The following is a 26162-nucleotide window of genomic DNA, read 5'->3' as shown; positions in this document are numbered from 1 at the left end:
GAGGAATATTTGTCTAAATCCTTTTTTTTTTTTTTTTTTTTTTTTTGAAACTGGGTTTCTTCTCCTCCCGTTTCTGGTGAGTAGGAGGGATCTTGGTTGAAAAAGCCAAGGCTGGTTTATACACATAAAAAATATCTCCCTAGGGGAACACGTCTTAGTCGCCTCTTACAAGGTCAATCAATTATTTCACGTTGCCTTTTGGTATGTCAGAAATCTTCCATTGAGCAATTTTGCTCCATTAAAAAGTATCCGAAGGAATGATTTTTGAGTACTTTCTTATACATAATTGATTATCCCCCAAAAGCAAAAAAATCTAATCACTATTCTCCAAACGAGACGACATCAGAATGCAACGCAAAGAAGCCATACGAAGGCAGAAGCACAAAAATAGGAATCAACTCAGAAGGCGGCTACTCTTGCTGCTATGTAGGTCAACAGAAGGAAAGCAAGACCTGAGCTTGAGTTCGTAACATCCCATAAACCTCATTACTTCGGTTTTCTCCTTATTTTCTATGATTCGTGCTCTTTCCCAGCCCACCTCCCCCTCCTGCTTCAAACCCCGAAGCTCTCCCTTGCCTGCCGGTCTCATGAATTATCTTCTTGCTGAATTTTTCAAAAAAAGGCGAAAGAGAAGTCAGAAGGAAAGTGTAAACCTGTGCCCATGCCCTGTGCGGGATGCAGGCTCCGGTCCCGTCCGCACGGAGGGACGGGATGACAGAAGTGCTAAGTCTCATTGTTTCCGAAATAACCTGTCATTTGGCTGCCTCTCCAGCCAAACTGAGCTGGAAATCCTGCAAAACCCTGAGCACTACGAGCACAGAAAGCAACGGCTCATGAAGCGCCTGTGCCAGAAGAACCCCAAAATTTCAGAGGGATCGTGTGGTGCTGGCACAGAAATAATCTCCACTCAGCCCATGCATGCTAAGAGCGAAGTTTTGCGAGAAGTTCGAACTCACATCTCCTCCGACACAGTATGTTACTAATCCACGGTGCTGCCTGCCAGGGCCACGAAGCGCGAAAAGCACGAAAATGGCCAGAAACAGGTCTGCAGCACAGCGACCAGAACATGCGCTCATCCCCGCTGACTTCAGCAAACACTCCTCCCCCCTTTCCTGTGTGCTGCAAAATAGGCTCCAACCAACCAGTCACCGACATCCAGCGGGACACTAATATTCGGGATTTGTTTGCCAAAACACGTGCGCTCCTTCCAAGGGAGGAGAGAAAGAAAAAAAAAGAAAGATTCTTAACTGCATGATTTCAAGAACCGCTGATTTTGTGACCAGCTTGCGTTAATTTAGTTCGTCTCCCAGTTTTACAACGTTTGTGAAAATTTCTCTCTCTTTAAAACAAATAACCAACGAAAACCCTGCTATGAGCTCCGTGCGATGTGGCAGCTCTTGCCATGGCAACCCACCAGCTCCGAGTGCGCTTTTCTGCATGGACCTCGCTGCAAAATGAAGGAGGGCAGGGAAAGAGCGTGCTAAAAACCTCCACTGGCCAAGTCCAGCCTGGTGATCCTACCACTAAGACACCCAAGAAAGCGACCTTGGCTCAAACCATTAACCAGCCACTTGGTCATTTGCAGGTTGGTTGGTTTGCTTGTTCTGTAAAGCACGTTCAATGTATTTTGTTTTCCAAACGTCACAGAAAATTACCTTTGCAGCCCCAAAAATGTTCTCCGCACCAGGAAGGAGCAGAATTAAGGCAACTGGGCCATGTTCCCCGACGGTCTCCACATGCCACAGCAAGGAGCTCGCTGGGGGATGTCCCTTGGCTGAGGACACGGCCAGTGGTGTGGGCAGCCGAGCCTGCGAGCAGGCTGCTTGTGAGCTCCCTCGCTGCCTCCGATAGGCATCGCTGGAGGTTGCACCCCGTCTTCTGCTAGCACCGACCTGCCGCTGCTGCAGCACAATTAAACACGGGCTGCGCCTTCAAACGCGCCTTCGCAACCACAACTTTTCCTCTGAAACAACCCCCCCTCCCCAGCCCTTTAATGAATACTTCAGAAATTCAGCACCCCCAGACATCTGTGGGAGCTAAGTCCTCCAGGCATGCCTCATCTTTGGATATTCTTCAATCTAGCCATGTAGCCAAATCCTTTGTGATCCTTCTTGAACCGCTCAGGATCCAAAGCTGTCACTCAAGCCAACTCCCAAGGACTTCGTCCCCCTTCCTTCTTTCCAACAGCATTCCCTCTCTATCTTATCACCTGCAAGACTCTGCCTTAAGTGCTCCGATTACCCAGGCTGGAGCCATCCAGGGTTATTTCTCCCGAGGCTTTATGTGAAAGTTTAGTTGCACAACAGTTTCTGAGGTTTAGGAAAAACTACGTTCCACAGCTGAACAAAAGCAAGAGCTGATGTTGTTATCTGAAATCACCCAACCCCAAAATCCAAATAAGGTGGGAAGAGAAGAGACAATAGTCCAGCGGTTAAGGCTGGGGATGGCAGAGACCTGAAACCACATCTCCAAGGAGTGTTCAAACCATTCTCTCTCTCAAAGCCAGTATGGGCTTCAGGCAACTTTCCTGACAAAAGCATCGTTGAAACATGCATTTATGTAGAAAGGTTCAGCTCCCCTAGGTCAGCTGCCTTCTGGCACTGAAACACTTGGTCAAAAACATTTCCTGAAGCAACTGCCGTCTCAAGACTTCTGTGATGTTCAGGGGATTAGATCAAGGCGTACTGCATGTTCCTCACATGAAAGAGGACCCTCTCCCCCCGGGTGAATTCTTGAATTACTTTTTATCTTTTCTTCATAAAGTTCCTTTTCTCTTCATCATTTCTTTGTCTCATGGAAGAGACGCTGAAGAGGCTACCCAAAGAAATTGTGGATGCCCCATCCCTGGAGGTGTTCAAGGCCAGGCTGGATGGGGCTTTGGGCAACCTGGGCTGGTGGGAGGTGTCCCTGCCCATGGCAGGGGGTTGGAACTGGGTGGGCTTTAAGGTCCCTTCCAACCCAAGCCATTCTATGATTCCATGACCTGCTTCCTCCCTGATGCCTTTTGCCTTCTCCACCCCCACCAAAACACGAAGGGGGTTGAAAAGCTCAGTCAGAAGGAACAGGACAAACTCCTCACGGAGCTCCTGATCTGTGTGGCCTTTAGCAATACTGCCGAGTCTCTGAGGAGGGAGGGTGCTCCTGCCTTGGGAAGCAATTGTGCCCGCTATGACCTGATGCATTCAATTCCCCTGGTGTCTCCTGTGGCCTCACAACAGTAAATTAAAGGGTAAATATCAGAGGAGAGAGGGAACAAACAAGAAGCCTTAAAGCCGCTTCCCACTCACACAGGCCCGGGACTGGGTGAGCTGTGCCTCTGCTCTCCTTTTGGAAGATTTCAGCTCCAAAGAGAAGTTATCCCAGGCGAGGTACTGCAAAATGGGAACGACAGCCACGGAGCATGAAAAGGCTACAGAAATGTAATAGAAAATCCTCAGTCAATCGCAGACGAGTCCTCTCGTAACACTTATTAAAATAAAGGGAATATGACAAAACATAACACAATTGCAAACAACACTGCTGAGAAATTGGATCTGGCTGCTGAAATCCGCTCCCAAACCTCTTCAGACACACATCAGTTCACATCGGTCAACTGCATCCAAACCACGCCAGGCCAAGGAGGGACAGGCAAAAGGAGGTAGGTCACCAGAACCTGAGCCATCTGCAGAACGGAGCTGCCACCTAAATCTTTGCTCGCCTCTTTTGTCACTTGCCAAGGCTCAGACGTGGCATCTCTAGCTGTTTTCTAATGACAAGAGGCGGCACTAAATAAAAGAGTACAGAGGCTACGTCCATGGGACTTTTGTCTTAGCTGTTGTTGCATGAGTGAGTGAGGAGAGGAGCCTTAATGTTAGATCTAGGAAGGTGAGTGAAAAAAGGATGCTCTGTTTTCTTCTCATCATTTGTTTTTAATTCTAGATCTCATTCTTTCAAAAGTGAATTTAAACAAGAACAGGACAGATTTTACTCCTTTTGTGGAATAAATCAGCCTGACTGCTGAGGTCGGTGTTTTTGGACCAGTATAGACTCAGCCAAGGAAATTTGGTGCTGTCAGACTCATCCTTTAGGAAGGATGAAAAACAGCCACCCTGGCACTTCAAGTTTCTTCCTTTGAAGATGAAACAATTTTGAGTTGGTATCAGATGGCAGGAACTGAAAACTCTCCTTTTCCAGACTACCCGAAGATACTTTTTCAGTGCTTCAAAAGCTGAGCAAGGGCATGGCCCACGCGGCCCATCAGGCACACAAGAAGCTGGGGCTGTGAAAGACGTCCCTGCTCTGCCTCCTGCCCCAGATGTGCAGACAGAGACAGGGGCAGGAAACTGAGGAGAGCCACAAAACATTTAACCCACCAAAAGGAGCTTCTGATGGGATCCAAGGCCGATGTTTCAGAAGAATCAAAGCACAGTCTGAGGCTTGCATAAAAAAACAATCCCCAAAACACACACAGCAAAAAAAAAAACCACCAAAAGCATACTAGGAGAGAAAGAGGGGAAAGGAATGATTTGAGGGGTTTTTTACCAGATCTAAAGCAAGAAATCTATTAGTGAAAAATAAGTCTTTCCTCCACGGACAACCCAATTTCAACATGCAGGCACATACACACACGATATCTATCAAACTATACAAGAACAGCACATGCCATTGCTGTTTTTGTAGGGAGTAAGTACCACCAGGAAAGAAACACCTTTGAACCCAGACCTCTGTTTGCTTCCAGTCCCAAGTGACCCAAAAGAAGGGCTGTCTGAAGATGCTCAGTAGCGGGTCAATCTTTCCCAGTAGGTAGGAGAGCTATAAATCAATTGCTTTAAAATAAAATAATAATAATAATAATAAAACAACAAAAACCCCTGAGGCTTGCAGGGAAGAAGTAAAATTTGGGGAAAAAAGGTAAAGATGAAAAGAACCTGTAATCTCTTTAATGTGGCACTGAAGTTCTTATAAAGAGAAAGCACAGAAATGATAAGAAAGGGAAAGAAAGAAAAAGAAAGCAGCCCGTTGACACCAGCTACAGATTTATTTTTTTTTTAATGGGCATTAGGTCAGCAGGGCAGCTCCATCTGCCCTGCCTAAACCAGAGCTTTGATGATATTACATGTAAGATTTTACTACGGATTTCATCCTGGTGGGCTGTAAGTTTATCTTTGTGTGTGTATGCATGTATATCACAGCATGGATGATAGCACAGGGTTTTCCAGAGGGGAAAAAAGGGTGATTTGTAAGTAATAATGAAAACAGCAGGCGTTGGGTTGCACCTCAGCTGTCTTTTTTGGGTTGGACAAGGGGACAAGGGGACAAGGGGACAAGGGGACAAGGGGACAAGGGGACAAGGGGACAAGGGTCGGCCGAGACAACACTGATAAAAGACTTTTCTCCGCTACATTTTCACCAGTGATTTGCATCTACACGTGTATGAAAAGAGACCTCAGGCATCCTCCTCCAAAAGGACTACAAAAAAGGAAAGATCATGAATCCACAGTGCTTTTCTCTGAAATTCCACAGTGCTTTTCCAACCTAATTCAATAAGGACTGTGTAAACAGACTGGAGCCTGTAAGAGTTCCCAGTAAATGAGTCGCCTGACTAACACCGATGAAGTTAGAGAACGTTTGCTAGGAGCTGGAGTCAATGCTTAAAACACAGACTGGAGACAGACCGAGCAGATTTGGAGCCTGGCTTTCAGAAAACCTTACCCTACAACCTCAGCAATCTCTTAAGTTTATCTAATGCAGTTTAGCATTAAGTTTAGCATAAAGGCAGGTTAGCAATAATTGGACTATACCTTCTCCTAACACACGTAAGATCCCTGGAGAACATCCCTGTTTCAGCCAGAATAGATTCATGGTACACTCAACTGCACGCAACACACAACTACACGCAACGCCTTTTAATCGAATAGATCCTATGAAGCCAAAACAAACCCAGAGCACATTTGTACGTCCTTTACAATACACGCAGCAGCCATGTTACCCAAAGTGGTCACCGCTTCAGGAGAGCACAGATGGCAGATGCGAAGGACAAAGCAGAAGACACCCAGCACAGGCTGGGCCGCGCAGGGACAGCGCTCACGGATGTGCACAGACTCTGCCCTCGGGCAGGCGAAGCTGGGGCAGAAAAAGGCTCTCGAGACACAATAGGAAACTTAATATTCACAAGTTGCAGCAAGAACAAACAAGGGGTTAACGATTTCTGGCGGTTTTATTTTGCAAGGGGCAAGATAGAAAGGGGGATACATTTTCAAATTTAATTTTACAATCCTGGTAGATTATATTCCAGGAAATTACTCTGTTATGTGAATACTGAATGACATTTTGGTCCCATTATCTCAGACTCTTTTTGGCATGTATGTCAGATGTGATTCACCATATGTTTAATGACATGCAACACACTGGTTCAAATATATCCTACTAATGCAACCAGCCAAGAGAACCTTTATTTTCTTATGTTTCATGTTACAACTTAACTCAGAAATGCCTCAGTTAGTCACACACTCCCCCTCCAATTTTAAGATCTCCCATGTAGATTTATGGAACTTTAAACAACAAAAGAAAACCTCCCGAGACAGATAAAACTTCTTTTCATAAATCTGAGAAAGACAGGATACCATTTAACTGTTAGCACTGGAGATGTCCCGATCCCAACATCTTCTCCAGCATTTTTGAGCTATTCTTGTAGAATGGTTTCTCTGTATGATAATTAGATAGGATTTCTATAGTGAGAATGTTTTCCCAGACCAACACTTCTTCCCCAATCCCAACTTCAGCGCTACAAAGACAAACAAGCGCCAATCCCTGCCCCAAAGAGTTTACACTGTTTCCTTCCTCGAAGAGGAGTTAGGAGGATTACTAGCTGTAAACTGCTTTGAAGATAAAAAAAATCAAAAAAAAAAGCAAGTGCTAAATATTGCTGTCCCCATGAGTCAACACATACTCCTCAAAACTCTCTACTAACCATTTATACCATGACAAAAATAGTAATTTCGAGCAATAAGCTCGATGCTTTACAATCGGTGGCTCAGGAACAACAAGCGGCATCAAGCGTTACTGCCTGTGCTAATAGCTCCTCACAGGCAACTCTGTTTGAAGGTTAAACCCAACGAATTTCCACTCGTGCAGTCAGACAGATTTTGTTCAGCCCCTTTTGGCCCAACGAAGGCAGAGAGGTGAGGGTGCTTCTGCCCTGCAGAGAGCAAAGGGCAAGAGGTGTCCACCACAGCGACCTCAGCCCTTGCTGAGGGGAAACCCTCCTGGATTTCCTACCTGCTCACCTCCATCCAACTGCTGCTGTGCTGAATTTCCACAAAACAATGTGGCACCGAGCTTCTACCAAAGAGGCTTTGGGGCAAGGAGTGGCCGAGAAGCACCAGTCGCCCCCAGCAGTCCCCGTGAGAAAGGATCCACAGGCGGGCAGTGTGCGTGGATCAGCCGTGCCGTCTGTCAGTCCTTTTTGACTAAATCATAACGGAAACCAAACCCCCAAACTCACTCCCAGGAATTCACAGCCCCCCACTGCCGGGCTTCTGATCACCTGGACTAAAATCCAGCATTTGCAAAGCAGCCACAGACTAACTTGCAGATGGGGCCAGGATCCAGGTCTCCAAAACCATTTGATGGGACCCCCCAGGAGTTCAACGTCCTGGAAAAAAACTGAGGTCCTCTGCGTTGCATACAGGTGTCTGACAGAGCACTGCTGCAAATATGCTGACCACAGCGGTGTCTGGGTCTGCACTGCTACCCCAGCCAAGGCTCCTGCAAAGGGGGAAGAGCCAGGGAAAAAGCCAGGACACACACCGAGGTGCTGCACGGTCTCGCTGAAGCAAACAGGGCAACGGGCTCCTTCACTCCAATAGATCCGGTAATTTCCTTCTTAGATTATCTACGAAGGAAAGCGCAGCTAGTTACTCGAACCCTTTGAGTATCACTGTCACACCCGGACCATCCTCTCTCTGCAGATCTCAGGCCTGAGCGTCGGAGGAAAGGCAGAGAGCACAAGGAGCGGAGTCCGATGGTGTCAGCGGGACCAACCCTGTTAGAGCCGCCCGGAAAAGAAAATGATCTGATCGATAACAACTGATGGGTCTGCAGAAAAGGAGGTGTTTTCCCCCTCGAAATGGGCCTGGTGCTGAACAATCGCTGTGATCACACAAAACGTGAGCACACGGTAACAATCATCACACGCCAGGAGACTTTGCTGGGCAGACATCGGCAAGGCACCAGAAACAATGCTGTGGGTAGGGATGGCTGTGTTGGGAAACCACTGCTGGTTGTGAAATTCCTGGGTCTGACAGCGCCGCAGAAGCAGCACGCTTTAACGGAGGGTTTCAGTGACCAGGTTGGTATCAAGTCGCCTCCACGCTCCAGAAATTGTAAAGGAGACTCGGATCAGGGGCTGGGACAACAGACTGGGGGTTTCCAACAGCTGTCGATGCTGTCCATCACTCAAAACTCATTACTGAGGTTACCGTCACTGTATTTGCGGCCATGTGTTTCAGGTGGACACGAAAGAGGCCACTACACCTGAGCCCAGTGCTATGGATACGCCACAGAGCACAGTGAGGTTTTTAGGAGGAGAAGCAACATCTTTAGTAGGTATCTGTGGCTGTCCAGAGACCTGCTGGGCACAGCAGCGCACCGGCTGGGAGGTAAGAGACACACTGCGGAAGGGAGGTGTCAGAAACAGGCGCACAGGGGCTGTGATTCGCGGGTGTAATTCACCAGCTCAGCCTACCAGGATTTTTTTATATGCTGTGAAGACTTCCCATTAAACCCACCAGGTTGAGGAAGCGATCACATCACGCGCAGGCAGGATGAGAGGGCAGCTGGGTTGCCAAGAAGCGGCGTGCAGCCAAGCAGAAGGGGATCTGCAAACGCAGCCATGGCACGAAACGGTGGCTGCAGGAGGGGCCGACGAGTCCTGACTGAGACCCCGTGCAGGAGGGGGGCTGTGGGAAACCCCGGCCATCGCCGGAGGCACAGGGTTTCCTCCTGGAAACCCAGCTCTGTGGAGGTCACCGTCTCCCTCCTCTCCCTTCATCACATCCCCGCCTGCTTCCCAGGCTCAAAACCCACCTGATAGCCACCAAGATGATACGAGGTGCTGTAGGCTCTGCTAGCTTTGCACCACTTTTAACACGCGTCCCTCCGACTTCCCCGCCACCTCAGGACTAGCCCAAGCGTAACGCCGCAGTCAGGAGTCGATCCAAGTGACACAATTACTCAGCCAGACGTGGCTGGAAAGAGATACTCAGCCGTCCTCGTGACACGCACGAAACGCACCCTCAGGTCTTCACAGACAGGGAACGAAGTCGCTTTCGGATCTTAGGAAGAGCAGCGGCACGATTTCTGCAGCAACAGAGCCACGCACGACGTATGGCTGCAAGAGGCAGGGCAGCACGGTACGCTGCAGCTGCAGGATGCTGAGGTTTCTGTCCCTAATGTGCGCCAAAAGGCATGTGCTCAGTACAAAAGCAGCCCTTACCAAGGGTGTGCTGCCTTCCCCCACCCCAGGCAGATGCAAGCTGCTTCTCACCTGCTCACAAGTGCTTTCTCCTAGTGCTGCCCAAGTATTTTTGAAGGGGCTGATCCTGGCTCATTGAATTCCTCTGAACTTTCGCTCCCGGCTCCACCAGAAGCAGGGGCAGAGCAGGAAGCAGCTCCTTCCTCACACTCCTTGAACACCAGAGAAATGGTCTGGCCATGGTCACTCAGAGGGCTCTTTTATTTCAGAAAAAAAAAAAAATAAGAAAAAAAAATGGAGAATAAGGCTGCACCAGGAATAGGGACCACAGAATATTTTAGAACAAAGCTAAAAAAAAAAAAACCAAACACAAAACCAACAGCCTCTTTGGTGACAAATACGCTTCCCCATGCCGCAGGACCTCGAGCCTCCTCCTGGAGAAGCTGCCGGGTGCTGCCCTTGCTCTTCCTCCCCCCCCCCCGCTCACTGTCCCGCCTGAGACCCAGCTGGGGCTGGACCCGTCCCTCGCGAGCCCGCCCGGGTGTCGGGGAGCAGCACGCGCAGCTACAGCCCAGTCTGAGCACGCTTTGAGGAGCACAGACAGGAAACGCGCCGGGTTTGTTTGCACCTGAGCCATGACTAACGCTGGCAGGGAGAACTGAGACAGCTCAGACACCAGCGCAGCGCTCGGCGCGTACGTGATGCTCCTCCTGAGCTCCGAAAGCAGCGAGATGGGGCCTGAGCACACACCACCCATGCAAGTATCACAGCTGCATCGCAGGCAGCTACTTGGGATGCAAACCCTGTGATACTCACCTCCGTTGCACGCGCCGGGCTGCGAGACGAGGGCGTGCTCTCCAATACATAAGCAGACTTGCAGATTTAAGTGCTCCTGCCTTCGGGGTGCCAGCTCCCTCTGATTTCCAGCAGACCCCGTAGGGAGCAAGCAGTCCCGAGAAGACAAGGCTACCAAAAACCTCCCGCGGCAGCTGAGGTGGGGGGACTGCATCCTGGGGAGCACAGGGAGCTCCGGGGAAGTTTGTTGTGATTTTTGTCACTTCCCACCTGCCTCCGAGCAATTTACCTGGCTCTCTACTCCATCCCTTGTTGTTCTCACTTACCAGGCAGACATGAAGGTAGCAGCGTGGGTTTTAAATCAACCGGGACCAGCGGAGAGGAAAGGAAGCAAACCTTGGGCTGGCTTTAAGCATGGGGAGTGAGGGTTTTGGGGAGGGGGAGAGACTCCAGGGTTGGTTAGATGGGGATTTGGGCCAGATTACTGACTTGCAATACGAAGTGTGTGCAGAGATATTAAACCTTCGTAAGGACGGAGGGCACTCGGTCTTGCTTTGGTCTGCCGGAGGTCATGCTGTGCCTCCCAAAATGACGTGCCAGTCCGAGCTTAGTGCAAATTGAAAACCTACATGGCACCTTGCACTGCAGCTCACCCATGGCCCAGGTGCTGAAGCTCTGCTGGGGAGCAGTTGAACTCTTCCACTGCAGTCTGTGTTTGCGGCACAGCTTTTATTCCCCTGTGCCAATCCCATCTGCCTTTTCAGGAAGACTCTGTGTGACACATCTACCCAGACAAAAATGAAGTTTCTCTTCCCTATTTCTTCCCTCCTAGAGAAACTGATTTTTTCCCACCTCAAAAGCTGTTTTCCAGGGCGGATTGAACGAGCTGGACCTGCCGCACAACACGATGCTTGGAAACATCATGAAGTCCCTGAATCACTCGCAGCCCAGCTCCTGCTCCTGGCCCCGGCACCCATTGCTCACCTCTGCAGCCACCTCCACCTGGGCAGCACCGTGCTCCCCATCATGCTGTCCCTGGCACAGCGGGACCTCCCTCGATTCACCAGCGAAAGTGGCTCTGGCTGATGCTTTACAAGCCACGTTGAGACCCATGCTTGCCACAAAACCAGTCAAATTTGATCTTGCAGCAGGGAAGTTGCGGTTCCTTAGCGGTAGGATATAGAGCTCATTCCTCCCCAGAGCCCACAGCAGCCAGCAGCTGACCAGGGTGGCTGCGAGGCCTGTCACCTCCCCTGCTTGGCACTGTCCATCAAGGGACCCTGTGCTAATTACAGCTCCCACCGCATCCCAGGGTCACCTCTGGGCTCCTCGAGGCGGCCATCAGCTGACAGAGAGGTTTAAACAGAGTCTTAGACACTTTGCCTGCCACAGAAATGTGGGATGCAACCCAGAAGAATGCTTCAAAGAACTGCCCAAAGCACTGTTTGCAAGACTACAGCAGCAGTACTACAATTTCTGTCGCAATAGCGTGCCTTCAGCACAAATAGGAAGGAACGCCTTAGGTCTCAGAGATGAGCCATGCTACTTGGAAGGGGGAAAGATAACAGCCCTGTGCCAGCCTTCTGGGAACTGAGGGACCTGGCGAGACGTGATGGTGATACGTGATGGAGGCACCTCTAGTTTCAGACTCTTCTGCGTAAGTCAAAACACTGAACAGCCTCCCCACCCTCCCTCCCTCCCTCCAGGAAATAAAGGTGTTATTTCCAAATAACATTTCGGTACGAGATGAAGCGATGCGATGAGAATGGAGACGAAGTGTGCAATACTGGAGTTAATCACAGCAAATAGGGGTTGTGAGGGAATCCCACGAGACCGACACGTTTATTTCATTATTATATCACAAATGACTTTAAGTATCCACCGAGTCCCTCAAGGCAGAATTCCTGCATAAAAAGCATCCCCGCTCACCAAGCACGGCAGAACCTGCAACCGTTCTATAAATAAAAGGTATTTACAAAGAGAGCTGTTAAATATTTATTTTCCTCTTGAGACCGAGTTCTCTGTTCATTCGTCTCCGCCGCAGTACCGGGGAGCGGAGGAGCTCACCTAAAAAAAGACCAGGAATGGGTCCAGAGCCCGGTCTGGCCCCGAGCACCAGCCTCTACAAGCTGGCGAGGGAAAAAGCATCCAACCTGGCACGGAAGCAAACAAAACGGGCATGATCTCACCCGGCAGGCAAAGGTAGAGCGAGGAAGTCTGGCGACAAAGCAGCGCTTAATAAACACCATCAAACCGCCCTGTCCCGACAGAGCCAGCTTGGCACCGGGCATTCAAAGGAGCGACAACCTTCGGTTGTCAAGTGCGGCTGCAGATTTGCATCACATTTGCTTTGTGTCTTGGGAACACGCACACGTTTCTCACAACTAATGAATTACAGTGATTTATTTTTTTTTTTTGGCGAAACTGACAGTTCTGGGAGGGGGGGAAGGAAAAAAAAAAAACAAAAACCCACACAAATCAACCACCAAAAACCACGGCTAACCCTTTGTAGTAGCGATTGTAATAGTTCCTACCCCGGCTTGCCAAAAGCTGAGTTTTAATTAAATATTAAAAAGCTATTTGTTAAAATAACGTTGCCGTGGCAACTAGAGAAAGCTAAAATACCCCAGCATTTCTGACTCACGGCATATTAATCAACCTCCAGCTATTATATAATGAGCCCCCCCCCCCCCCCCACCCGCCAGCGCCTGTGGCCCCGGAGCTGGGCAGCGCTCGCTGCCGGCCTCTGCCCCCGGCTCGGCGGGGTTGGCTCCTGACCCTGGCCAAGCACAGGAGCCACGAGCTCACGGGTTTTGGGGAAGCCATGCTGGGGGCGTGCACGTCTCCATGGGTGTCCAGGGCCGGGGGGGGGGCTTGGTGTGGGCAGTGTGGGTGGTGGCGGTGAGGGGGTGGAACAGCCCCTTCCCCGCCAGCCCCCTATTTCTCATCGTGCCACCAGAGCATCCACTCCCCATCTGTTCCTGCCAAGGGTTTTCAGAAACCGGTGGAGTTTTGTCCTGCAGCGGGTCCCTTCCGACCCTCAGGCCAACTGTGCAAACTCCCAAGAAGAGGAGAAACCTTGCAAGTGCAGAGCAGCCCTGCCCCTCACCCCAAAATCTCTTTATTTTACAGATTCAAAACAACAGACGGGCACTTGCTGCCCTGGGAGGCTTTTCCCTGGGGACACCGCTCGCATTGAAGGCGCTGGGACTTTCCCTGTTGCCTTCAGCCGTGCCACGGTGCCACCGTGAAGGAATCGCCGAAGGGAATCGCTGCAGGAGGGAGTCGAACGTCGAGGTCCCAGGGCAACGCTGGTTTGGGGGAAGAGGAACCAGAAGCAGAAGTGCAGCTGCGTGGCTCAGAGTCAGGGACAACCTTCCCCTTCGCAGCGACTTCATTTTGTTCTCTTAGCCCCCCCACTCCTTTTTTATTTTTTATTTTTCCTAATGGAAACTAAATACCTAATCACGTAGTTATTAATCGAAAGGAATGTGGTGAATATTACAGCATTTGTAGGGCAGCTTGGTTTCCTGCTGCTTTGTTTGGGTGTCACAGGCTGTGACTATGACAACCGCAAGCAGTTATTGGACTGATGTCATTAGTGACATCATGCTTAATGGAAAAGAAAAGGAAGAAGAGACACTACCAAAAAAATACGAAGAATGGAACAAAACCTGCTTTCTTCTCTTTCCTCATGGCTCCCAGACTGGGTCCTCAGGGACAGCCACGTTGGGGCTGCTGGAAAGCCAGGCAGCATCAGCCCTGGCCTTAGCGAAGCTCAGGAGGTGCTGAGCACTTGGGAAAAGCTGTCCTCCTCCCTGCCCTGGCCGCAGGACAGAGGTGGACTTGATGTCACACGGAGGAAATCTCCTCACCCTCTCCTGGCTGGGGGCCGAGGGCACCATCCAGCGCCTGAGCGCTGTGCGTAGCGCTGGTATTCAGAGGACACCCCGCTGTCAGAGCTTTGATAGAAAGTATTTGTCAACTCATTGCTCAAGCTGCAAATAGCAAAACCAACCCAACCCAAAACGAAGAAGAACAACAAAAAAAAACCACCACCACCAAAAAAAGCCTGAAGTCCCCCAAATCCAGCCAAATCGTATCTGGCAGAGAAAGGTCCCCCTGCAACAGGAATCTCCTTCACAGTTACACATCTGCGAGTGCTGACAGAAAATGGGTAAGATTTCCAAGCTATCTTTTCCAAGCTTTTCCATTGCATAAAATGTGCTTCTTTGCCCTTTGTGCTCTCCTGCCAGGCCTGCCATGTCTCAGCAGCCCAACGTTGCAGTTTGCCCTGTTACCACCTTGTTCCCCCCCCCCCCCCCCCCCCAGCATCCTGGCATAAGACAGCAGCCACACCACTGTGATACCGCTGCTGATGCTGCTCCTCAAGTGGATCTGACCTGGAGAAAGCTCTCCCGCTCCATCCTCCCAGGGCTTGGTCCCTTCTCTCTCCCATAAGAACAAAACCCCATGGAGGGAACTTGCCCGGCAGAGCAGCTCTCCCCTCTCCCCATCGCACCTCTCTAGGCTGAATGCCTGCTCCTGAAGCATTTTGCAGGACAACACTGGAGGGTAATGCAGAGAGCAGATGTTCCACCTCCGGTTTCTCCTCTACCTTCTACGTGTTGTTTCTCATTTGGCATTGCCCTGCTGCAGCCATCTCACGCTGCCCAGTTCTTCTTGGCTTTGGTCAAACAGCCTTTCACATGCCAGAGCGTTAGAACACAAGTAAATGGGAATTTACGTCTCCTTCCACCGCTGAAAAATGACTACCTCTCGCTGCAATAATTTCAGAGCCATCTGAGACCGTACACGAGTTACCTGGGCAGCTTCCAAGCAGCCTGCTCTTCTGTTTTATCTCTCACCCTCTTAACACAGCCACGATATATCAGAGCCTCCTGCATCGCTGCTTTGCTTTGACTTAACAACACAGACAGCATCCACCTTGGGCCAGCGGGCTGCCTTTGAAGAGCTGGAGCACAGCACGGGCAGGTCCCCGTGTCTACTCCTTCTGCAGCAGCGAGCACCGCATGGGTGCATTAGGACACAGATTTGTCAGGGCTTCAGAGGTGCTTGCAGAGCAGAGGCCAAATTTTAACGCTGCCTACTTCACAGAAAATGAAACGCTCATCTCAAAGAGAAGGTTGCTTGAACAGCGTTTCTAATGGATGGATATACTTTGAGAGACACAACGTGTAACGTGGCACCTTTCTGCTGAATTTATTCCCCTACACCAGCTCCCTGCAGCCAGCACAGCTGTAGAGAACAAGGCCAGAGCCCCTTCTGTGCAATGCTTTCTAAGTGACGGACAAAAAAATAAACCCCACAGCTCGATTAGCAGGCCTCATGTGGCACTTTAAACACCAAGGAGTGGGGAGAAAACACTTTTGATTCAAAGGGAGACTACAGACGACAGAACTTACTGAGGACAAACCCAAAACACCATCACAATCTCATGACATTTTTCTCCCAGTAAAGGACTTTGTGCTGGTATCCCTCACAAAAAGCTGGAAGCAGGATTCCCTACTGCTGGGCTTCTGCTTACCAATTTCTGAATGCCTGCCAGGTATTTATTTAGCAATTTTTACCACGTCTTTTTTCCGAACACTGATGGACTCGGTTTCTTTCCTCTTAACATAACAAAGCCCTTTCTTTTTTTCAGGCTGATTTCAATTTGGGGTTTTATTCTGCTCTAGCCCAAATAGATTTGTGTTGGTGTAACAGAAAACAGGCTGTATGCCACTGAAATATAAATGGAAACAAAATTCTGATTTCCAAGTAACCATAGATTTGTATCACCACAGAAGAGGGTAAAAATGGAATGGGATTTAGGCTGCTTTTAAACACCTCAAAAAACCCAACCCCTGTACAGCTGCTCTGCTAGGAAAACTTACAGAAAAGCAGTGAAGCCCGGAGCAGTGGTACCCAAACACTCAAATATGAACCCTGTTCCCCCACGGCCTGGAGGAGCTGCACTGAGGCACGGGAAGTTTTGTCTTGTGCAGCCCCAGCTCTTCCAGCTCAGGAGCTGCAAACCAGCCCCGGCTTCTTTGGCAATGCAGGGGAAAAAGCCACAGTGTGGCTGCTGCTTAAATATATGTGTATATGCTCATCATCATAGAATATCCCAAGTTGGAAGGGACCCACAAGGATCATCGAGTCCAACTCCATAAGATATTGGCCAAACTGCTTTGGAGCAACAGAGGGAGCCAAGCCTGCAGATACCTCATGCAGTGTAAAAGCGTCTCTGAAGTTATTTGACCAGATTAGGGAAGAGCTAGATACTGGATCATTTTGTGTTCTGGTGACAGGGCTGGGAAGCTGTACACACACACACTCAAGAAGTACCTCACGGCAAATCCATGTTCTCCCCTTTTCAAAACACGCAGGCTTTCTTCCTGAGGAATTCCTTGCCTCAACTCTCCAGCAACGTTTTGTCTTTTAATGGCTGGTAGGGCTTGAAAATAACAAACAAGCTTCAGATGGTGCTAATGGTCCATTCTGCTGACCATATTCATAGTTAAATGCATTCATGTGGTTCGTATCTGTAGTGAGATAATTACTCAGCCTATGTGGTAATACAATGCTGACTATATTTTGTGGGCTGCAAAGAGGTGGCAGAGACACACAACTGGTTCCAAAGCACTGGAGTTGCTTGCTGTAAACAGTTCTAAAAGTGTCTTTTCTTTTTTTAAAAAAAAAATAAATTCTTTTTATGCTTCCTTCTGTTTGAGCAAACCTGGGGTTCTCACTTAAAAGGAAAATAGAAATAAAACAGCTACTCACAGCACTGTGTTCCTTACATCCTGGGAATTCAGTGCTTCTACCTCTGAAGGCGAGCAGAACTTCAGATACCTACAAAAGAGGGGGAAAGTTCTGTAAGTCAGGAAAAAAAATGGGGAGAAAACAGCAAAACAGCAAACAACCCTTCCACTCTCTGCCCACAAGGAGTTTTTTTGATGGGACCTGGGAATGCTGACTGACAGGAACTGAGCAATGCGTTGTCCACTGACCACCAAGATCACGTGAAGGTTTGGTGCTCCAGCACGTTACGGTAACACCACATACCTCGGGGGCCTCTTGGGAAAAAGAAAATCCACATTTCTGAGGCCAAAACGACAGTGGGGAGCACTCACAGAGGGATGCCCTGTCCTCCTGCCCTGCTGGACTGGAAATACCCACGACACATCTGCTGCAGGCATGGGCCAGAACCAGCTCTGGCTACTGGGAGCTCCGACAAAATGTGTCTGGCTCATCACCCTTCTCCTTCAAGGGACTCACCTGTTGGGTCCTAAAGCTAAAGCTTGCTTTCTTTGGTTTTTCTTCCTTTACTTTTTTATGTATTCCTTCCCCCCCACACCCCAAGAGCTGGCAGGGAAGGGTCTGGCAGTAGCAGCTGTGCATGTGTGCACACACACATCTGAGAAACACCCTGCCTGAGGGGCTGCGAAGAAAAGGTGAGGGGAAAATAAGTGGTCACAGGACCAGGCTGAAAAAGAAAAAAAAAAAAAAAAAGCAATACATCCAGCTGCAAAAGCAGTACATCCAGCCAAACACCCTGCTCGCGAGACAGCAGCTCATCGATCGCTTCAGCGGTGCCCACGGCACCGCCTGCATCTTCAGCTCGAGCTGAGGAATTTCAGCTCGAAACTTCACATTCTCCGTGTTATCTGGACAGAGGAAGGCTGGCTGGAAAACCTGACGGCAAATTAGAAAGAAATAACTTGGGAGTCTTTCGCTCCTTCCCAGCAGCAGGTCAGGTGTTTTTTGGCTCTTTTCAAAGGAAGACGCTATTTGATTTCCTGAAGGGATATCAGAGCTACTCGAGGAGCTGGGAGGCCAGGAGCTGTTACACAACCAAAAATGTTTTTTAAGAGCTTAGAATAGAAGAAGCTGCATGTTTATTCATAGATAAAAGGGAAACTGCTTCCCATTTTGCTCCGTCTCAAAGTAAGGCAAAATACGAGTTTCACTGAATTGTAACAGAGAAACTGATGTTTACACCTCCACCTGCTGAAGGGACAGAACCTGCTTGGGCACCAGAATTTTGGGTCAAAATCCCCCAATTCTCCCCTCCTGGGCTACAATCCTGGTGCCAAGCAGTTTCTGTATTTAATGGGCTTATTCTGGTTATCTTATACTGAATCCACTCTCCGAAATCCTGCCTTTTCAGTGCTGTGTCCAATGCATAAATGTGGCCCCATGTCTTCCCAACAGGACCAAAACCGCCCCTACAAATAAAATGCTTTCAGCCACCAACAAAATTGCCTGTAGCACTAAGTAGCCTCATTTCTAACCTCTGGTTAGAGAGTCAGTTGAAATAAATACGTTATATAAAGTGCCATTATTTTTTAGGACTGTATAATGAGCCTCACAATTTTTGGTGCTTTTCCTAAAGACCCAGCTAGTGAAGTTTCTGTGAGGATCCCAGCTTTAGGAAACATAAAGCGAGAGGAAATCTCCAGGGTGATTAAATCCAGTCCCTCACTCTTGTGCCGCACCACGCAATCCTCTTCGGAATTCACGGAAAAAGTTTCTACCCCTCGTGGCTGTGAGAGCATGATTTAAGACAGCAGCTCAGAAACGAGTCGGTAATATACATATATACATATACACGCACACATATCTCAGATCTTACAAACAACCTCACGGTTCTGGGAGATCTGCTACTGCTTTTGAAAGTCTGGAGTTAGGCGATCGTGGAAGAAGTAGTCACGACACATTTTGCACAGAAATGCCAAATATTTTTTTTTGCATCCGGTAGGTAATGGCTAACACAAAGAAATGAGGTCTTGCCCAGCGTTGTTCAGCCTGAGCTCCCCTGCCCGGGCAGCTACACCTGAATGGCTGCTCCCGAAATGCTTCTTGCGTTACTCCAAACCAGCTCAGGTCAGGGGAAGCCGCACTCATTCCACAAAAACGTGATTTCGCAGAAGTATGTCGCAGCTACGGGACCAGGCGAAGGCAGAACAGATCTCTCCCGTCCGCAGGCAGGCACCCGTGCACACATAGCCACACTGCCCTCGAACCACAACCTGCCTTCTTCTACGCGTGCCACGTACACAGCTGCGTGGTCACGGACAGGAACGGGAGGGATTTTTATCTGCTGGCTCCAGCGTGGTGTCCCGGCGAGCACCCGTACGGAACAGGTGACGGTGGTTTGTGAATTGCCACGCGCCACCTGACTCACAGGAATCGCCTCCGTGTGCTTGTACTTGGCCTGCAGCCTAGGGAGGACAACTCCAGCTCCCTCCTTCTCCGCCTGCCAACCAGCAGGCACAACCCAACCACCGGCCCCAAGCCCCGCTTCGTCATTCCGGATGCTTTCCAAAAAAATAAAAAAAGAGTGGCATCTCATGTCAAAACGACAACAAACAGAAAACCACAAATAAACAGAAAGACTTCAAAAAGTGTGTCACTCTACGAACATCAGCAGGTTTCTGCAACCCAAACATCACAGCGGTAACCACCTGAAAATGGGATTATTTTTCATTGTTCGCAAGAGATTTCCCCCCAAAAAGCAGATCGTTGAAATATCTTTAGTGAACTAAAATGTAAATCCAGAGCTGCCGTTAGGGCAGAGAAGAGAAATAGCTGTACTTTTTTGCAGCTTGACAGTAAAGTTCCTTTGAGACTCTTTCAACCTAAGGAAATTATCAATTTTGCAAAAGAACACTTTACAAAGAGAAATGGAGTTGGGAGTCCTGAAAGCACTTGCTTTCCCCAGCTGCACTTGAGTCGAAGAAAAATAAAACCCAAACTCCTCCTCAACCTCTTTTCCTGAAAGATGCCAACTGGGTAGTTTAATCCCCACTGCCAGTCTGCCCGAAGCATCAACGTGGAGCAGGTCACACCTCCAACGCCAACCCTCCACCAGCTCCAAGCAGCCCCACGAGGCTTTTGTGACCCATGACCACGCTCCCATCTCTGGCTGCCCCAAAATGCCAGGCTTGGGGGGTCCTAAGGGTTGGGTAAGAGAGATGCAATGGGGAGGAGTCCTCATCCATCCATCTGCCTGGTGGCTTTTGGCTTCCCCCATCTATTGGCCATGCCCTGCCCAAGACATCAAGGCCATGGGACAATGAAGTCCAAGTCAGCTCCTCACCCCCTGGTGTCTGTATCCCAATAGGCATTTATTAACTTTTCTGTCTAGCTTATATCTAGATTTCCCTAAAAAACTACCATGATAAAAATTACAACCTCAGTGAGCCGAATTACTTTGAGCACTAGAATAGAAATGCCTTCTATCAAATTAAATATTCACAGCTGTGTAGGAAATGGGTGGTTTACAGCCTGGAGATTGCAGACTGTTATTATGGCATGATTAGCAGATACAAGCTTTCCTGGAAGTTGTCTGTCTCGGTGTGCTGAAAATTCCCATTATCCTGGCGGGTCCCGAGCTCCCCAGCAGCTGCTGGCTGGCGGGGCACTGCTGTGTGCTGCTGCTCCTCCGCGGAGCTCCTCTTCCAACGTTCACCCAGGTCTGGGGACCCTCAACGAAAGGGAAGACTGTGGTCATGACGATCCTTCACTTCTACCCACTTTTATAAAGCTTGTGTGTGCCCATACGATCTACACGTGCTTAAATAACGTAAGAATAGCACAGTTTGAGCAAAGACATGGGGATGGAAACACACAGATAGTATTCCTGGCGTAGCCAAAGTCCTGCCACGGGCCAAACCAGACCACCTCACAGTTTTTCTGTTTGCAGTGCAAATAATGAATGCAGAGCTGGAAGGTTCGGCGTAGAGTTTAATTAAACCATCCCCGCCCCTATCCCTAAGACAAACCCATAACAAAAGTCCAGAGTTTCCATCAAATAACTGAATATGCAGTGAAAAGGCCGTTAAAACAACGACAGCCACCAAACCACGAAACAAAACCCCAAAGAACCGCCCGGAGGTCTCCGTAAGCACATGCACCACGTGCCGCACCAAGCGACTGGTGCCTGGGGATGTCCCTGCACCTCTTCATCCCCAGCAACCCCGTCCTTATCCCACGGGGCACTCGGCTGCCCTTCCCCAGCACTGAAAGGGATGGTGAGATACGCAGCAGGGGCTCCGCAGCCTCCTCGGGTGCGACGGAGGTGAGGCTGGGAGCGGGAAGGCTGCCGTAGCTTCTGGCACGGCACGGGCAGAGAAGGAGGCTCCTGCGAGGCACCCCTCCACCTTGGCAGCCTGACAGTCACAAGCACAAGGTCCTGATCCATGCCGTGTCTCCACTCAGGTCATACAGCCTCTTTGCACCTCACCTTGCCATCGTGTTGTTCAGTGGGAACCAAAGGACTGAACCCAAATGAAGAAGAATGGGAAAGCATTGCTCAAAGCCGATTACATTCGCTTTTCAACACATCCCCTAGCTGTGGATGTCAGCACAAGAGAAAGACGTATTACTTTCTTTTCTATTTTCTTAACTGTTCCTAGTTTCCCTCAACAAATCAAAGCGTTTTCTTGAAGGGTGAGAAATCTCAGTTTCGTATACTATTTTAAATTGGCAGCAAGGGCTTTAGAGCAAAGAGAAGAATGTTTGTCTGTGTAAGAAAATTCAGTGATGTCCTGTAGCAGAATGCTTCCTGGCCAGGAGAAAGTTCATCATTAATTTATTTGGCTTTTAGTAGAGTTAAATTATTTCACATTACTCCTCTTACCCCTTCCATTTCAGACTGCCACCCTCTGGATAGTTACCTCTGAGACAAGCCAGTAAAGGCTCGCCCAGAGTAATAAATGCCTTTGGAAAGCGGTTGTCCAACTCTCCTCTGCCAAAACCATGACTGATAACTGTTTTCCAACACAGTGGTTGCTACAGTAGCCCTGCTGTAGGACACTTTTGCTGCCCAGCATAGGTACGGCAGTAATTTTTATTTGAGTTTTAAACAAATGAGCTGTACGCTATCAATCCGCTACTCAGTTTTCACCTCCAAGGGATGCCGAGCCCTGGTGTTGAGATCCATCCAGGTGTCATCAAGCGAGTTTGCTTTAGAGACACAGAGAATGTCGTACATGGGGGACCCAGCCAAGAACCACACGCTCCCTCCTACCCTCCACGAATATTTAAGCTTTTAACAATGGCGGTGCTAAAGAGGAAAAGATCAACAGAGAAAAGACAACTGGAGTGAACAGAAAGCAAAACTACGCTAACGCATGCCAGACCTTACGGTTTAAGCACACGTGCCGATTTGGAAAGGACAGGGGTTATCATTCGAGATTGCCTATAGCAGGGATCCCACAGGAATGCACGGCAAATGATGCCGACAGCAGGCGAGCAGCATCGCTCCCTGTGTGTACAAACCTATTGGACTCAGACTGCAGCCAGAAACATCGCTAGCTGTTTTCACCACTTCGATTCACCGTCAGAATGACACATTTTAAAGCCACCCAGTACTGTTGGATTTGGCCTGGTCTCTCCAGTTTCAGCCTGATTTCCTCACCAAATGAGGCTCAGCCATGCAGCAGACACTCTTTCTCCTGCTCTTAATTCGTTCCTCCTTTGTTTCCCTCAACTCCCAAGCTGAAAAGAAAAGAAAGGCAACTTAAAAAGAAAAAAGGGGGGAAAAAAACAAACCAAAACAACAACAACAAAAAACAGACCAAGGCCAGCCAGCAACTACATTTTGCTGCTATAAAAATAAACACAAGAGGAAGGGGTTTCCCTTTTCCGGCTGTTTAGACCATTCCTACTTTTGGCTGTAAGCATCGATGTGTTTGCAAATTCCTGCCAAACACAGCAGCCGTCAGTGCAAAAGTGGTACGAGAAACAAAATGAGCATAGGGTGTAAACATAAAGCAAGAAATCACTTCACTCCTTTCAAGTAACGGTGTTTGCGTTTCATCTACTGTTGAAAACTAGCACCAGTAGGTGTTGTTGAGTCTCTTATTTTCAGTAAGAGCATGTATCAACATCTGGGAAGCTGCAGCTGAAGCACCAGTGATGGCACATCAGTGCCCCTGCACTCAATGCCTTGCAGAAATGCTGTGGAAAGCAGAAAGCCTGCAAACACCAAGCACCAAAAAACAGCATCTGAGGGAAAAAAATAAATTCTGGGAAAGACGAGCTTAACAGGGCTAGCATCCTCTGGCAGCACAAATCCCTGTACTGGTGTGGCTCCCCTAGGCTTGGTGGGCGCTCAGAGGGTCTGATGGCTCTGCTCACCCCTAGGACTGAAAGGCTTTTGGGAAAACTCATGCAGCAGTTGCTTTTGTGGACCTTTCCCCCCATCCGGGCAATACCCAGCACAGCCTGGGCACTGCATCTGCGTATTCTGTTAGGAATCAGTAACTTGGGGCCCATCCTTTCCCTCCAGCTAGTTTTTTTTTTTTTTTAAGCAGAGAACACAAAGAGATGGAACAAAAATTTATCCTCACAGACCGCCAATTTTTCAGCCCCACAAATTGGTCCTATCCACTTATCACCCTCATGGCAGTGACGGCTGTATTGAACATTGATTTGTTACACCTCCAGGTCCACACCTCCGAACACCCTCAGGCATTTTTGGAAGCCAAAGGAATACAGGTTCAGACATTGGAGCTTTTAGACATACATTCAGGCAGGAGCTTTTATACACTTCCACAGATCTAAATGCTGTATTTGAATCAAATTAAGATTTGGAGTCTTGTGCTGGAGTATGTCAGTAGCAGCCGATGCTTTTTACAGCCTTCTACCTGACTCAGGATCCAGGGCATAATTACATTTCTGAGAGCAAATCCAGCTACTATTTAAATACGCCTTTGCCACACACTCCGGTAGGAAAAGGTTCAAACCAAGGAAGATAAAGTGCAATTCACATCCTACTGTGAATAGCTGTTCAGGAGAAACACGCTTTCACCACTTAAAAATCAGACAAAAAGGGATTTCATACAAAATTTATCCAATCTTTCAACATAACCTGCAACATGACATTAAGTCCTTCCTTCTCACAATATATTTAACAAGGGAAAAAAAAAAAAAAGCACACATGCACACCCCTTTCTCTGGTGCTCCTTGTTATTCTTCCAGAACAATTCTTCAAAGCTGCTGAGATCACTCTGTGTTACCTCCTTTTTGAAGGATCAGATACATTGCATCAAAAAGCATGCAGGAAAAGTTCTAGGGCATGAAACCAATTTCTGCACACTTTTATCTGGGTCAGCTTTTCTATTGATTCTGCAAATACCATATCATTTTTTTAAGCTTTTTTTTTTTTTTTTAGTTTAAAAAGAAGAAAAAAAGAATATCAGAACTTAAGCCAAACATCCACCTGAGCCAAGGATTAGTTTTGCTGGGTGACTCCAAATCAAAAAGGTAGATTAAAAAAAAAAAAAAGTCTAATAGCAAAAGAGCATCTGGATCAATTTCTAAATTCAGTAAATGCCGTTTTCCCACATTGTTTCTGTTTTTATTATATACTATTTAATATCTTTGCTGTTACATGCACAAAACTTAGCTGACAATGTGTAGAAAAGCTGACGTGAGAAAGCACAAGAAAAACACTCACACACATTTTATCATTAATTTATCTCTCCATTTCTCTGCCCTCTGTCAAGTCTTGCTCCATGGTTATGAACTACTTGGCACACTCTTCAGTTTTGCTTTATGTTGTCTCATCAACCCCAATGTCTGTCTTGAGGTGCTCTGTAATAGAAATAATAAATAAGAGCTGACCTCAGGTGACAAAAAAGCTGGATTTTGATTTAGGATGAGGTGACCTGTTGCAGGTGTCTTGAATTATCAACTCTATCTGCACAAATAGGTGGGAAATGGAGAAGGGACACTTCTAGGACAATGCCTAGCAACAGGTAACAGTTTGTAGGAGCAGTGACTCAAAAAATTGCTTGCGACTCCAGATGACAGCTGAAAAAAAATTATAAAGTATTTCGGAAGTCTAATTAACTCCTGGTAAAAACAAAGAGCTAATGAACTGGCTCTCAAGTGCTTTTCCAGGACGCAGTCCTTTTAATTCTGAGATGCTTTTTGCATATTTTGTTGGTGGTGCAATGCTGGGAATAACTAAATGTTGCCCAAGAGCCTGATCAGCAAGCTTGCTTTCGCTGGAAGCTGGGCACACGCTTTGGCAAGACCTGGTTTTGCAGGGATCCAGGCACATGGCGAGTGGGGACATTTGCACGCGCACTGTGACTTGGAGCTTGAGAGGGATCTGACTCAGCTGAGCAACTCCTTCCTGGCTCTGGGACACCACTCTGGCACTAGAGGATCATCAGGATGGATCCCTAAGCTCTGTCAGCGTTGCATTTTTACACTCCGTTTTCCTTGTCTGGAGAGTTGAGATGGAAAGATGAGTAATAGTTTCCACCACAGCAATTGTGTAACACAAAAAAAACCCAAAACCCAACCTAACAGATGTACGGTTTCTGATACACGAATGACTAAACTCCAACACCAGGCTGGTGGTTCCCTCTCCCAAGCACCTCCCTGCCACACCGCGTGCTCTCCACCCTGCTCCAGCACCTACAGCTCCATCTACTTTTATTCGAACCACCTCCACCATCTCTCATTTCAGCCTGAGGAGCCTCATGAATGCAGCTCCTGCTCAGGAGGCTCACCCAAGGAGGTGCTTCTCCAAATCCTGCTTGCCTCCTGGCGATAAGCTCAAGGGGCTGGATCGCTGTCTTCTGGGACAGGCTGCCCCTCTGCTCACAACCAAGCCATGCTGAAGTGCAATTTTTAATACACGTCTAATTGCAGAATTGTTGCTATATTACACCCAGACTTCTGCCTTCCACTGTGCATTAACTGATTGCTCTGAGCTTTGCAATCTTTCAAAGAAAATGCCTTGAAAAATAAGGCTGGGGAGAGTCCCACTAAACAGGGAAATGAAAACGCCTCCTTAGCTGCGCTGAAAAAATTAGGCCAGGCTTCTCTCCACCAAATCTCTAGGTATCACTGAAGCAGTAACAGTTGGCACAATTCTTAAAAT

At 48.4% G+C, this 26162-nt stretch overlaps 1 protein-coding gene across 3 annotated transcripts in view; it reads right to left on the bottom strand.

Moving 5' to 3' along the window:
* The window catches only part of ZHX2 (zinc fingers and homeoboxes 2), a 69124-nt gene that overhangs the window by 23796 nt on the left and 19166 nt on the right, over positions 1-26162 (bottom strand). For all 3 annotated transcript variants that reach the window (XM_066990706.1, XM_066990708.1, XM_066990705.1), the window contains exon 2: positions 17039-17107. The gene's annotated coding sequence lies outside the window, so the exon portion shown is untranslated. The remainder of the gene's footprint in view (positions 1-17038; positions 17108-26162) is intronic.

The sequence above is a fragment of the Anser cygnoides genome, chromosome 2, assembly GCF_040182565.1.
Source record: "Anser cygnoides isolate HZ-2024a breed goose chromosome 2, Taihu_goose_T2T_genome, whole genome shotgun sequence".
NCBI classification, from domain to species: domain Eukaryota; kingdom Metazoa; phylum Chordata; class Aves; order Anseriformes; family Anatidae; genus Anser; species Anser cygnoides.
The sequence above is the reverse complement of the archived record's forward strand: the minus strand, read 5'-3'. Positions and strand labels throughout refer to the sequence as shown.